Source organism: Micromesistius poutassou, assembly GCF_964030765.1.
Source record: "Micromesistius poutassou genome assembly, chromosome: 3".
Taxonomy (NCBI): domain Eukaryota; kingdom Metazoa; phylum Chordata; class Actinopteri; order Gadiformes; family Gadidae; genus Micromesistius; species Micromesistius poutassou.
Window position 1 is genome coordinate 17994753 of NC_140273.1, and position 11425 is coordinate 18006177.

The following is an 11425-nucleotide window of genomic DNA, read 5'->3' on the forward strand; positions in this document are numbered from 1 at the left end:
AGAACTACTATCCAACCACACCTTGGGGTTGGGTTCTGTTTAAAAAGTGTGTTAATAATTAGGGGCATTTATTAGGCCTACTTTCTTCTATTTCTGTACCTCTAACATTCGGTCTCAATGCTGCTACGATGCATTGAAAACATGCACAAGCGATTATATTAAAATGAATATTATTTATAACTGTCTTTCATGGCCTCTCTAAGGACCTTCAGGCACACTGCATCGTTTTTACTCAAGCGTTGAGAAGCTTTTTATTCATGACTTTACGTAATTACTTCCATTGACATGTTGGTGGCGCAATTACAAACACGTTTGCAGCGTTGACGAATAATTAATAAGAAGCGGTCACCGAGTAGAAGTTTTCAAAGTCAGCAAGGTTAGCTACCCTGGGGATAAATAAATAAATACAGCATTCGAACAGAAGGTTGGTGTGTTGGGGACACACACACACACACACACACACACACACACACACACACACACACACACACACACACACACACACACACACACACACACACACACACACACACACTTATGTAAGCATGCACTTATATAGACACAGTTAATGCACATGCACATGACACAGCAACGTCATATCTTGCTGACCTACATCATGGAGAAAGAAAGTGATGTAGAGAGAAAGAGAGGGAATATTGTGGTGTGAGTTAAGACAAGTGAGTTACCTGCTACCAGGGTTTATTTTATTTATTTATTTATTTATTTAGGTTTTATTTCTAATTGCTGTCCAATGTTCTCTGTCTCTTGTATTGGGAAATAAAAAGTAATCCCAGTTTCACGATGCTCTCCTTCTCCTTGCATACGTTATCAGTATGGATTACAGCCAGGATGTAAAACAGGCCTGTTCCCTTTAAATTACCAAAAGGAAATATCTTCCATCATTAATTAATCCGATTTATAATTTATTTGAATTTGTAAAAAATATTTTAATAGTGCACGTCACCATATTTCACCGTTGTATCACAGACCGATTCCACGGTGAGGCTACTCGTTACCAAACAAAGGTGCCAAAGCACTATATTTGTAACATTATAAATAACCACAAATTAAACTAAATTAGTCTGATGTAGATGGGACTCGTGCGTGGGTGGGTGGGCCTACACTATAACGATGGGACAATGGATTCATAGTTATTGTCGTACATGAACGATACTTAGATAAGAAAATCTGCCTGTGAAAATGTCTAAATCTTGACATTACTTAATTAAACCTGAACCAGCGTGGCGGGGCGGTGGGAACAACAGGAAACTTGGGGGTGTGATATGTCTCTTCCTAAAAAGAGGGCCGGGCTGAAGATAATAACGCGAGTCAGGTAACCAACAGGCGACCGGAGTCTCCATTCAGCTGCCTGTCGAAAAGCTTTCAGGGGAAGAGGGCTGGCAGGCAGTCACTTTACGAAATCATTGCACTCCGTTTATACCCCCCGTTAAAGCAACTTTTTCCATTACTGCTGAACTTCAGAACCGCGTGTTCGTTGCCGAGCACGAGCTCATGTGACGAGCTTTGTGTTTCACCGCCAGGTCGCGAGACGCCACACAGGTGTTCAGCTGCAACGCTGGATCTTTCTCTCTCACACACACACATACACACACTCACACAATTCATTCTGCTGGAAAGTACCCTGCTCGGACCTTGCTGAATAGCGGGACACCCTTTCAGGTCACTGATTCCAGCAGTCGCGACGAATACTTATTGGAGTATTGGATATCAAGTGGCACTTTGGGAAAAGGTACGTTTTCCGGTGGCTATTTTTACAAGCTTAAAATGTAAATTTATTTGTGTTATTTTCCGTTTGCATGTTGTCAACTAGTTTAACCACGAATAGGCTATGTCCTTGGGTTGACACCTTTTGGAACTGAGCCAAGAATTGCAACCGATCATGAGCAGAGTGGGCTGGCTCGACAGCTGCTGAGTTCTGTGACCTCTGTGGGGCAAACCTAATGACGAGATTAGATATTAACGCAGTCAAACACTATCAGTAGGGCCTGTTGTGCTTTGAGCCCAACTTGCGCTGATCAGTTTAACCAGAGACGTAAACTATAGTAGGCTACTGTTGTTTATCTCAAAATCGAACCTCGACATGTTCAGCTGAATCACTGATCGCTTCTTATTCTTATTACCTGGTTATCCGGTAACACACAAGGCCACTTCTAGGGGGCGCTAGTGAGATACTCTATGGATATTAATGTAAGAGTGGCTGTCTTCAGTTATGATGACCCCCACCCACCATCACCACCACCACCAGCTACACAGAGATGTCCATGCCCCAATACCCCCCTTGCTGCAGGCGTGCAAAGTACTTGAGTATGTTTATATGTATTCAGGCACATGATGGTTTATGCAGGTACTTGTGCTGCTCCACACAGTAATATGTGGTAACATCTGATGGTGTCTCAGGTATATGAAAGGCTGAACGTGTCCATTGTGAAAGGCTTGCAGTGCAGATAGTGTGTTTCACAGTATCCGATAATGTGAATATTGAGTGGAGATGGTTTCAGGGCATCGTGCTGTTGTAAAGTGTGTGAACAACGTTGAAACAGTAGATCGTACATATGTCTGCTCACTAGTGATGGTGCACTCTGAATGCTACTGGAAATCTTTGGATAAAAAACACAATTTGTAAAGTTTTTGTTTGCTTATCTCACTTTACATTTGAGTGACATGAACTTTGACTTGAACACACCAAAACATATCGAAAGAATCAAATCTAGTGTAAGCTTTTGATGTTTAATTTATTCAAAACCCATCTATTCAGATGTTGCAATAGTTTGGACGAGGATGAGAATCTTATTATGTCCTTTTATTCCGCTCTTTTGAGTTCAATTGCAATTTAACAATGAAAAACATCCAAAGTTCTACTCTCAATGAAACTTTTCCAACGTTGTTTTCAGCGATTTTCCTGGTGCACATTCTGTTTTATGACCTAGCGTTTCTGTGTACGAGTGACTTGCTAATGTCGTCAGACTTCCATCACTAACTAACTAAAGGCCATTCGGTTTTGCTTGAGTAATGGAAAATAATGAGTGATTAAATACTCCACTGAGTGATAGGACAATGAGGAGGAACACAAAAAGGCTCTGCTATGGATGGCTGGGAATTTGATTAGTGCCAGATAAAACATAATGACAAATTAACAGCAAAGTGACAATCCCTACAAGATGGAATTACCACAATAAGGGTATATATGTAACAGTTGGATACATATTTGTAAAGAACGCAGTAGAGTGTAGTAAGCGTTTTGGAGGAACAAAAGAGAAAAACAAACCTTGTTTCCTCTATATTTACTCTGCTTTGCCTCGCTGTCTTACACACAGCCCTTCCTTTACACTGACCTCGCAAAACAAGTGTGCTAGACGAGGATACGACAGTCGAGTAATGACCCTTTGGTATGAAGATATTTGCACAAGAAGGTGCCTTCCACCTGGATGCTCACAGTCCCATAACTCTCCAAGCTTTTAATAACTCACTTTGAATACCAATTCTGATTAAGTCCTTTATAACATGTGAGTGTGGAATATGGAAAAAGTTTTGAGGAAGAGGGAACAGCTCCATGGTCCACCCTACTCCATCGATAGCTTTAGATTTATAATTGTTGAAACATTCCAGTATTGTTCATGGGTAGAACGTGTACAAAATACTTGAATCACAACTGAGAGCTGAGTTTGATGTGTGCTTGTCGTTTACTTTAATTGCTGTAAAAAAAAAAATATATATATATCTTGAATCTATCTTGAAGGTTGAACCAGCAACCCTTCAGTAGGTACATATTCTGCATGTTCTCATAGAAGAGGTATTTGACAAACCGGTTGGCTCCAGTCTGTTAAGATGATCTGATCTTTGGCCCCCCAATAATGGCAAACCTTTTAATGGGTTTATTGTTTTAACCAAAGTTAATAATCCAACTTTTTTGTATGAATCATTGTATCTCCATTTTTAGTTCATGCAACATTGAATAAGCTAGTATATTCCTGTTGGTTTGGCACACTAAGCCAACCCTTTCTGTGTTGATACTTGAGTATGCATAAGTGTCATTAAAATTCTCTTGTATGTGCAGCCAGCCTTTTATTCATCAACCTCGCCCCCTTTGCTACCTACACAGAAACCACTTACCCATAATGCCCTGCTCTGTAAAGAGGGCTAGATGCTCTGACTCTTTCTGCTCATTATTGCTTGGTATGGTATGCTTCAAATACTATTTTTTTTTAAGCTCCCCCACGACCCCTCTCCTCAGATCACCAGCTTTGCTTGCCTGGCCAGGTCATCAGCTGGGCTAGGTGTTACCTCAGCCCTCATATGTTTACCTGTCTGGTGTGCTTGGGGGTGTGTGTTGACCAAGCCATCCTGGTTACCATCGAGTGGAGGGTGAAGTATCGCTCTCTGTGCTGACCTCTCAACCCCTGCTTGGAGCACAGAGCTGCTGGGACAGCGCTCGGGGTCCAGTTCCCATCCAACCCTGCAGTGTTGTTGGGTCATGGGAGATATCATATATGTCACCTTTTGACCCTTCAGGAGAACTTTGAATGGTTCGGTATACTTCCCAGACTTGTCTGACGGGGGAAAGAAATGTGATAATCCAATCCAGATTGACTTGATTTGTAGGTGAATAGCAATACTTCCTCATTGAGTATCGCTGCATTACCTAGATTCACAATCACATGTAGTGCTGCATTTACAGCTGTGATGAAGTATCAATGTTTAGAAAATACTTGATAATTGTCCTGTATTGTTCAACTGTAATATCATTATAGTACATTACAATGTGCTGTCAATCAAATTGTAAATTATACCAAAATAATTACTTTACATGACAATAGAATATACCGGTACTACAAAATACTGAATGGCTTTTCTAGTTGACTATGATGGGAAACTGTTTCTGTAAGGGCTGTGTCCAGTGTTTCCCCCAGGATATTTTTCCAGCCGCGGTGCTGAGGTGTGTGTGTGAGGGGCACTATCTTGATGTGCGCTTGCTGTGCACTGTGCCAATGTCCGCTGGCACAGAGGTTTTAGTGTGATCACTGATCCTAGTAGGGCTCTGGTTCATTCCAGCAGAAATGGTCTCATACAATGGTGAAACAATATAACACAAAAAGAAATGGCATTCGAGTGCACTATGTGCACACACCACTGTCTTTTGGCAATATTGCTAGTGCGGATACAGTTTTCAGTCTTTTGTCATTTGTAGCCATCCCATCGTAATTTTTTCTGCTCCTTCGGGAGTCATCTTTTGGGGCTAAGTGGGAGGAGCCAGCCACGGCCATTGTATCTCTGTGCTGTCGGGGACACCCATGATGCCTTTGATGTTTTTAAATAAAATTAATAGCATGGGGTGCCCAACATAATTCTCATTTTAAACACTTTTTTTGTCTATTAACTGAACTGAACCATTTCTGTATGTGTATTTTAGTGCATAAAGTGCATTCAGAGTATTGGTCAATTGAATTTCTTAAAGCACTGGGCCTCTGAATCCACACCCCTAATCCGCAACAGGTTACATTCCTTACATTAAAAGTGATCAAGTAACTCCCAGAACGTTATTTGATACGAACCAACCTTTCTTTCCTGAGCAATAATCCCAGAAAGTGAGAGGGAGACGGGGGGGGTTGTCTAAAGGGGACGACTGTCCAGGTTATGGGAGGAGTGAATCGTTAAATGACTCCAATCCTGTCTCCCTCTCCCCCACCTCCTTGTCATCACATGTCCTCAATATCATGATGATGGTGACACTAAAGGTAAACATTGGATTATTTTTTTCTGAGTTAATCTTGGCGCTTAGTGGTGACGCGAAATGTAATTAAACCAAGAAGACTTGGCGACTGCACCGCACCGAGGTCTCCACGACAAGGAGTTTGTCCCCCTCCGTGGCCCTCACTACGGGTCTGGACCCTTCAGAGTTAGACCTGTCTAGTGGGAGTGGAGCCCAGCCAACTGAGAGACGGTCACCGCCCCTCCCCCGCAGCTAACTGCTGGATTAAGCAGCGCTGAATAGTGATTCATGATAGCTGACGTGTGTGATCTGTTGGCTGGGCTGGTGGCCCCAGAGGCGTGGTGGCCCCTGGTTTGGACACCGTGACAATGGGGAAATGAGCAGAGGACGGATTACACCAGTCGTGCATTCCACATTTTTCACACACTCACACTCGCTAATCCCTTGCTCACATACACAGACAAAACAAATGTAGCAAGCAGTTACTCGTCACACGCACATGCTTTTGCTTTTCAAGACACTCAAACATCATACAAATGTAAGCTTTAATACCAATGAAAATGTGGGTCATTGTATATAATTCATTAGTGTGTGTGTGTGTGTGTGTGTGTGTGTGTGTGTGTGTGTGTGTGTGTGTGTGTGTGTGTGTGTGTGTGTGTGTGTGTGTGTGTGTGTGTGTGTGTGTGTGTGTGTGTGTGTGTGTGTTGCGAGGATGGGCGAGGATATGTGTCTGATGGATAATGGGGGGGCCAGTGTGGAGACAGCCTGAGTTTCGTGTCAGGACTTGCTAGAGCAGGTGTTGGAATCTTCTCTCATTTCTTCCTTCATTTGACTTGACTTCACTCCACGCCCTGCTCTGCTCTCTGTTGCCATTTAATTCCCCCCTTGGTCATGTTCCACGACTCCTCTCTCTTGGTCCAATTATCTCATTCTCGGTACCTGTATGTGTCAGCTGCGTGACATTTGCGGCTGGTGAAAATTCTCCTTTTGAGGCGTTATTTGTGTCAGGCTTTGTTTGAACAGGAATTTCAGTGTAGACCTTTCTACACCTCTAGCTCACTATCGTTGTCTCTCAGTCACTCCTCATAGCCGGTTAGGTCACATTCATCTGTCCTATTAGGACATGGGCCACTACTACCATTTAACCTAAGCTATCATCCTCCAATCAAAGGTTAGAGACAAATCTTGGTTCCGCTGTCTCGTCACAACTTGCAGTGAGCTCTCTCAACAGAATTCCTCACATTCACTAGCGTTTCGTGTTATTGTTCAACAGCATGTGTTTATGTAAATTCAAGGGGGTGATTGGAATTGGGACTGCAATTTATGAAATAATATCCCACACTGAACCAGAGATCACCACTGCAACTATTTAGCAGTATAAATAGTTTGACTGGTCCCTAAGAAGGGGAAATTACCGTCTGGAGAAGAATTCCTCTCTTGAAATAACAATGACATGATGTAATCGCGGAGGGAATCTGTGGCTGGCTTGTGAGTGCTCGGTGTAAAAGCTAGTGTGCTAGTAAAGTATGGCTAATGATCAGGTGGTGCTCTGGTCTGTCTGTCATGTCTGAATGAAGCACCTTCCCCATGGCAACATCTCCACTACAGCGGTGGAGCAAGCTCATCCATGCCTACAGGCCTATTTTTTCACATGTTGATTATAGAAGTCATGTGAATTACATCTCCATTAGGCCACAAGATTACCCCTCAAAGAGATGCATGGATGCCTATTTTCTAAATCTGAACCTGTGCAGCTCACATTTTACCCGGGTGTCTGGGCAGAATGGAAAATAAATAGGTTTATTCTTTCGCTGTGCTTCATCTACTGGGCAAAATGATATATACTTAAAAATATATATTGTTTTGGACATTGATTGGGATTCAGTTCACTGTGTGAGCTTAGACTAAAATAGCTGTAAACCGTTGATATGAAGCACACATGTATAACTGTTCAAATTGAACTTGAAGATTGTTTTTTATGTGTTTGTGTGCGTTGATCCTAGCCTGGTCCTACCAGAATCTCGTACGTCATTTCATTTGAGAGTCTGGCCACTCTCCATTGACAAACGTTAACTCACTTGAAGGCGGGTGTCTGTTGGAGTTTAAAACTATTGGATCTGCCCAGTGCCGCTCTGGATCTGCCATAACCAATTGCTGACGTTTGACTACAACTCAAACTAGTGCACAACCTCAACGTCAATGTTCTCAGCCACTCCCTCTGTTCGCTGATTGGACGGCCAAAAGATTGGCTGCAGAAAACCTGCGAATATACCGCAAACCCAGACCTAGTACTGGAGGGAAATTAAAATTGAGCTGAGGCGGGTGGAGCCAGGCTACGTTGATCCCTCCTTGACTTTCTAACCATTGTCCAACATGAGCCATTATCCAACTGTAACGGAAGGGCACAAACTATGGTCTCTTCTGGGAACTGTCATCATTGGAGTGAAGTTTCAGTTTGATATTGTTTACTTGGGTTTTCCTATCCTGACCTAAGTGTTTTTAACCATTGGGGATGTGTACGTGTGTTCTTGAACAGGCAGTCTTATGAAGACTTTCATTCCTTCTAATGGGTTCACGTTATCAAAAATCCTTCCAGGGGTGAGTTGAGTCTGGAACAATAAACAACTTCATGTTGTTGGCTTTGATAATCACGCACTCCAAATGCCATCATTCTGGGAGACATGAGAGGGCTCAAGCCGTCAGAACGAGCACACAGGCACGTGCGTAGAGTTGGAATGCAGAGTTGTCATTTGCCTGAGATGAACTTGACAGAACATGGTTGCTTCCGGACAAACGGCCACAAATTTCTCTGTTCCACACAACATTGCGCCCACACACACTAGTGCATCCACGCACACTAGAGCATCCATCCGCACACACACACACACTAATGCACCAATCTTGTCCTAGAATAATTTCCACTTGGATAAGCAGTGATATGTCCTGGATGGATTATGCAGCGAGTCGATGAAGCCGCTGGACTTCAGTAGCTGATGAAAACGCACTCAACGCTGCCTCACGTCGGCCACCACACTCGCCATGGAGTGATTGCTGTTTTAATTTGCTCCCTGTCTCTGATCAAAGAAAAAAGTTTTACGTTTGATGTTGGCGTCTATTTAAAGTTTGGGCTCTTCCTGAGTGAAGGCCAGTAACGACGGGGGACGGGGGACGGGACGGACGTGTGGGGGAAGTTCAGGGTCGCTTTGATTGGACACTGCAGGTCGTCACCACTTCTCTTCCTGTTCCCGGCAACATTGGGGAAGGACATTCATTTAGATTACCTAGCAGCCTTGAAATGATAATGCTGCCCCCACATTGTCTTACTCTCTTACCATCTTTCTCTCTTTTTAAATCCATGTTGTTTCCAGTGTTCACTTCTGTACTGGTGTGGATGGTCTTGTACTGCTGGTGCTGTCCCGTCCCGTGAGGGCTAAGGCCTATATACTGGATTCTGTAGCACGCCCAAGCAGCAGAAAAAAAGCTGACTGCACCCTTTTGACGGCTCACATTAAAGCACCCGGTGAAAACCGCTCTGTGTAATGCAGGTATTAGCACTTCATTACAGCAGTTAACGAATAGCACTTGACACGGAGCAATATCAAACAGGCCTTTTTAACAGGCCTTTTAGGATGAATTAATGTACCGGAATAAAGTTCTCTCTCTTTCTATCTCTCTCTTTCTCTGTCTCTCTCTCTCGGAGAAGCAGAACGTAAGACATCAAAGTGTGGTGAAGAATGTCTCAAGGGGTCGGGCGGTGGTTTGATTGCGTCATCACGTGTCAGAATGTCACTAGGTAGCCCGTCTAGAGTGTGTGTGTGTGTGGTTAGTGCTGAAACACTGCTATTCGGTAATCCCTGAAGAACTAGGACAGAGCGGTTTGAACGGTGCTAGAGGGCGAACCCAATTTCATATAGTCATCTCTCTTCAGGGTCAGGTTTATTCCAAAACATTTCAACTGCTCTACCTTTTTAGATATAACACAGACAGCCAGTACCTTGAAACCCTGCACAATGCGCTGGCAGTTGCCACGCTAGTTTCTGTCCAGGGACCTTTTGACCCTCCACACACACTTTTCTCCATGAATTTCTCTGTCTGGAAGCACACATGGAAATCAGCTGTTCCAAGACAACCCAAGGTTAAGTCTTCATGTGAGACCGCACCCATCTTTCTTTTCCTAAGTGACGCCAACCGTCATTTACTGTTAGCCAATTGGAAGCAGCGTTGTGGGCATGTGATCATTAGCCCCCATGCCATTACTGATTATTGAAAAGCCCTTTTCATTCAGAGGATGTGTTGCTCATCCCTCCAAGCACTTGGACGGATGAAATGCTAACGCTAATCTGTTTGGGATTTACTGTTAATATAATCAAAATGTTTTCCAAGGTAGCACCACTTCTCAGAATGTGCTGAACAATAAAGTTGTTTATGGAAGGGTCTCCTGGAACACCAGAGAGCAAACTATAAACGATGAAAAGATGCAGCCATGTGCAGTTCTCCAACTTGTGTGTGTGTGTGTTTGTGTGTGTTATTTGCTGTGATTTGGTAGAATACTAGGCACCACACTGATCAGCTGTGAGGTAACCCCCGCCCCGCTCACTCTGCGGCCGACCGCTGGGAAAATATACGTTGTAACCGCCACACGCAACATAAATACACACTCTGCCTTACACACACAAGCACACTCACGCAGAGGGATGTATGTGCATTCTTTTGCCACCTAGGCGCCAGGAATGTTTTCAGTGAAACCATGCCAACGGCGCAGTTCCTGCAGAGCTAGCTCCATGGGTCTAGTAACGCCGGAGAGAGCGAGAGCGAGAGAGACCAGAACTCTCTCTGTTCATTATTCCACATTTCCTATTCTACTCGCCCTGTTAGACCAACAAAAGGCGAAAGGACAATCAGATGACTAAAGAGAGACCGTGACAGAGGGAGAGAGATGAGGAGAAGATGATACTGGGAAGGTGACGTAGAGGGAGAAAGTGACGTTGAGGAGAAGAGATATTGACGGGAAGCAAAAAGGTAAGATGGGACAGATCAGCAACAGCATGCAGGACAGGGGTGTTGGAGAGGCCAGGCAGAGTGAACCATGGCTGCGGAAAACTGAACACCAACCAGTGTGGAGTGAATGAAATGCGGTTGCTGTTGCAACACGCTCCCCAGGCCTGTCCTGGGAGGCAGCAGATGTTGGAAATTAGCTGGTGTTTAAGTGTTTTTAATTAGTACATACCACAGCCAGTGAGCTATGCAGGGCCCATCCTACACAAAACTATTCCACCGCTTGTCTTGTGAATGTTTTCATTAAAATGTTGGAGACCTAAAGCTAGGTCTCCAACATTCCAGCTAAAGCTGTAATTTGAACACTATAAGGTAAAAGAAAATGTGTTTTGGGCTGAGAGTTTTAGGAAGGAAGTGAGCATGTTGTGACCCACGGCAACTACTTTGTGATACTTTCTATGTACCGTCGTTGAATATGAGCGGTCTTGTATATGAAATGTGGCGTTATACGAAACTTAACCCTCCCTTGGACACGGAAATAAAAATAAAGCTCTGCTCAGACGGAGCTCCACACATCCACAAACACTGGAGCGTAATACTATAGGTGTGCAGGAATTTTCAGAGAACCGGCTTAACCCTCTCTCTGACACCACACTCAACCACTGCCCAGATAGAGCTCCACACATCCACATACAAGGTGTC

At 43.8% G+C, this 11425-nt stretch overlaps 1 protein-coding gene across 2 annotated transcripts in view; it reads left to right on the plus strand.

Annotated features, from left to right (window-relative positions):
* Positions 1 to 1329: 1329 nt before the first annotated feature.
* palm3 (paralemmin 3) overlaps positions 1330 to 11425 on the plus strand; it is a 21161-nt gene continuing 11065 nt past the window's right edge. For both annotated transcript variants that reach the window (XM_084464941.1, XM_084464942.1), the window contains exon 1: positions 1330 to 1750. The gene's annotated coding sequence lies outside the window, so the exon portion shown is untranslated. The remainder of the gene's footprint in view (positions 1751 to 11425) is intronic.